We start from the raw sequence: 3,802 nt of genomic DNA, 5'->3' as shown, positions 1-3,802 counted from the left end.
AGGGACTGCTGCTCTGGGGGCGGGGCCTCGAGGTGGGCGGGGTCCCGCCAGCCACGCCTCCCCTGGCTGTGCGGGGGAGGGGCCTGCGCAGGCCACGCCCCCGGCGCAGCGGGGTCCGCCAGTGGCGCTGGCGGCCGGGGGGGGGGGGACCCCTGGGAGCCCCCTGCGGGTCACGGCCCCAAAATAACGCCCGTGGGGCCGGCGGGATCCCTCCTGCTCCGCCCTGTGCCGAGCCCGGGCCCGCGCTCTGGGAGCTGGCGCTTGAAACCGCCGTCTCGGCAGACCGGAGCTTCGAGGGCGCCTGCGGCGCGCAGCCCCGGGGCGCCTGCTCGGGCGTCACCCCCCACGCGTGGCCGTGAGACGCGGTCGGTGCCGCGGAGAGGAAGGCGGCGGCGTGGAGTCCTTGCACGGGCTCGGAGGCCGATCCGTTTGCAGGCTGGGGCCAGCCAAGCTGTTCGTATTTTCCCCCTGGGCCGGTGCATCCCAGCCTCGGGTACTGAAGCGCTTGAGATTTGTCGGAGCTGCCGGCGTGGTTTGGATGCCCGGTTCCCTTCCAAACCCCAGAGGCAGCTTCGAAAGCCTCTGCCAAGCAGGGCCAGTGTTTCCTGCTCCTTTGGAGTTGCAAAAAGTAGCTCCGGCGTGGGAGAGGCGCGTCCTGCTTTTGGCAGCTACCAGTAGCCTTCGTCTTCCTCCTTGCTGCCTCTGGTTCAAGCTTGCCAGCGTTGAGAGGCGAGCACGCACAGAGCTGGCACAAAAAAACAAGTTAATAAGCAAATGCGATGGTGAGTCTACAGGCGGTATCATGCTGGCTTAAACATAAAAGTAGATCGGTGTTTAATTAGCAAGTCTGGTTCAGCCTGGGTCCGCCCATTGTTCTGTAACATGCTTGTGCCTAACAGGCTGCTCCCACACACACCCCGAACTGCTCTGGGTGCTGGAAGTTGAGTTTACAGCCTCTTAACCTAAAATGGTTGTATTTTGGTTGGTAGGAGAACCCCGGGGATCTCCACTACGCCCTCCTCTCTCTTTCTTGTTTAGAAATCACATGCCGCACTGAGGCCGGAGTGGGGGATGAACCCAAGGACCAGGAGGAGGAGATGCTGGTCCTGGAGCAGGGCTCTTGCCCAGCAGGTTGCTGGCAGCCTCAGGCTGCAGCCGGGGCGGTGAGACAGGACTGCCCAGCCGGTTCCCTCTGTGCTTCAACAGCACACCCAGACAGGTTGTTCGTGGCAGCCTCGGGGTTGTTGGAAGAAACCAGCCAAGCCGGCAGTCCTTGCTGCAACCCAGCCACGCTTTTTCCACAGAGCTGGCCCTATGGAGCAGGGAGCGTATGGGGCCATCCCATCTCCCGCAGCACTGAGAGCAGGTGCCGGGGAAGAAGATGAACGGCTGGGTGTGCGGCGGTACTTTCCAGCCACCCTCGCAGCCTCCGGTATTGCCATACCGCTTGTCGCAGCTGTTGACGCTCTGACCGTTTCGGTTTTGGCAGGATCCGGGTGTCGGAGTGAAAGGTGCAGCAGCAGCAAGAACTGTGCCTAGTGCGAGTGCTGGAAAAGAGGGCGAGGAAAGCTTTGAAGCGGTTATATGAGTCGTTGCCCTAAACCTGCCTTGCACCCACTGCCAGGTTAGCAGGACCTGTAGGCAGTAGTGCAAAGACTTTTCCTTTCGTGCCCAGGGAGAGCTGCAGTGATCCTCCCTGAGCTGATTATTTTACCTTACCCAGAGCTTCACCAGTGCCCGCAGCCCATTGTTCCCCTTGTACCTTCTCCGACCTTCCTCCTCTCCCCCAGTAGTGGTACCCTGGATGCACCAAAGGCATCGGCAAGGCACCCCGGGGAGGCTCAGCTGGACAACGGTGACCCCAGGCTGGACCAACCTCCCTTTCCCACCAGCTACCAGCGGCCCTGGGACGGTGGGCACGACCCCTCGGTGGAGGAGGGGGAACGAAACACTGTCTCTCTGGGATCTGGACTGGCTGGGGACAGCTCAGTCCCAGGGGGAACTGTGTCCCCTCTCCCACTGTGGGTCTGTATGTCCCCCCCGGCACCGCAAATCCAGCAGTGGGCAGGGGCTGCAGGAAGGTCCCTGCAGTGCTCCTGGCTGGGCTGTGCTGGGGCTGGAGCCAGCAGTGACTCAGCAGGCGCCCGCCGGGCTGCCCTGCTGTGAGCCGGGCACGGGGGGCTCGGGGATGCTCCTGGCCAGCCCCAGGCTGAGAGCTGGACCCCCCCTCGCATGGGGACCATAGGGTGGTTGCAGCACCCAAGCAGCAGCCCAAGGTTTTGGGGTGCAGCGTGCCATCCAGGAGCTCCTCCCCTGGCAGCTGCATCCCACTGGCTCCCTGCAAAGCCGGGTTGTAGGGATTTGGGGATTTGAAATCCCCACACACACTGTCTTGCACAAAGCCACCACGCTGGCCGGTGCCACCCACGGCAGGTCTCCTCCGCTCCCCGTGGGCACAAATGCGACCTGCAAGCACAGCCCTGCTCAGCAGCGAAGGGTTAAAAGTGCCAGGCCAGCTATCAGGGAAGCTTTCCTCTCCTTTTCCTTGCCAAGGTTTAAATTTAGTCCCTGCATGAACCCAGAGAACTTGGGCATCAGGTTGCTCCAGGGCTGGCACTGCTGGGGAGCACCTGCTGCCATTGCTTCACTGCAAAAATCCCCCCCGAAAGCCGGGACTGAGCTCCACTGGTGGTGGTTAGGGCCAGCAAGCTGCGGAGACCCTCGTGCCGTGCCATGCCGAGCGCCCCGACCGCTTGCTTTGGGTCCCTGAAAAAAGGCAAATAATAGCCATCCATCGTTTGGCTCTTGTGAGTCCTGGAGGTGCTCGGTGCCTGGTTTGATTTCAAGCCTTGCATTTGCTCCTGACTGCTTGCGATGAGTTCTGGGGGAGCTGCTGCTTGGGGCAGGGTGGTTTTGGGGGGAGCCCCCAGGATGGGGACACTCCGTCTGTGCAGCGAGGCGGGCAGAGGCACCAGGAAAGGAGCCATTGCAGGGACGGAGCAGCAGCCTGGGGTCTGGCCGTGCCCTCTGCACAGGGGTGGGATGTCCCTAGAGGGGTCTGCGGGTTCCCCAGCTCCAGGGCAGCCCGGCCCGCTGCGCCGGGGCCCACGGCCCCGGTACATCTGTGGGGCACAGGGATGCCCCAGCACATCGCCGGCAGGTTTGGGGAGCAGTGGCGTCGGGCGAGGGGGCAGGGGACGGTGCTGGCAGCCCCCCGGCAGACCCCTGAGGCCGGGGGCGGTGGTGGCATCCCTGCAACGTGCTTGGCATTGCCTCCCCTGGGCTGGCGCTCGCTGACGTCCATGTGATCGAGGGGCTGCTCCATCCTGCCGCTGGGTCCAGCCGCCGTGACGGCGAGGGAGCCAGAAGGTCGAGCCAGCGTCCCTGGGAGAGAGTCCCCGGCACCGAGAAGGGTCCCCCGGCACCAGCTGGCAACCCTGAGGGTCATCCCTGCCGCGATGCCCCGCGGGAAGAGGGACCCCGTCCTGCTCTCCCACGCCGAGCTGCCCGGCGCCGACGACGAGGGTCCCCGCAGCGGCGGCGAGGGCCGGCGGTCCACGTCGGAGGAGGAGGGCCACCTCCCCTGCCTCCCCCGCGACGACCTCGCCAAGAGCATGTCCGGCTCTTCCGTCTCCTCTTACCACTCCGCCCTGTGCTCGGAGGGGACGGAGACCTTCAAGGACTGCCTGGAGTTTCTGGACGAGGAGGGGACGCCCACCTGGGACACGGGGCGACGGGGTGGCCGTGCCGAGGGGGCTGCCCCGGGGCGCTGGGCTCCGACGGGGGCCCCCGGCGTCCCCCC

The sequence above is a fragment of the Haliaeetus leucocephalus genome, unplaced genomic scaffold (assembly GCF_000737465.1).
Source record: "Haliaeetus leucocephalus isolate CR32 unplaced genomic scaffold, Haliaeetus_leucocephalus-4.0 Scaffold656, whole genome shotgun sequence".
NCBI lineage: Eukaryota > Metazoa > Chordata > Aves > Accipitriformes > Accipitridae > Haliaeetus > Haliaeetus leucocephalus.
The sequence above is the reverse complement of the archived record's forward strand: the minus strand, read 5'-3'. Positions refer to the sequence as shown.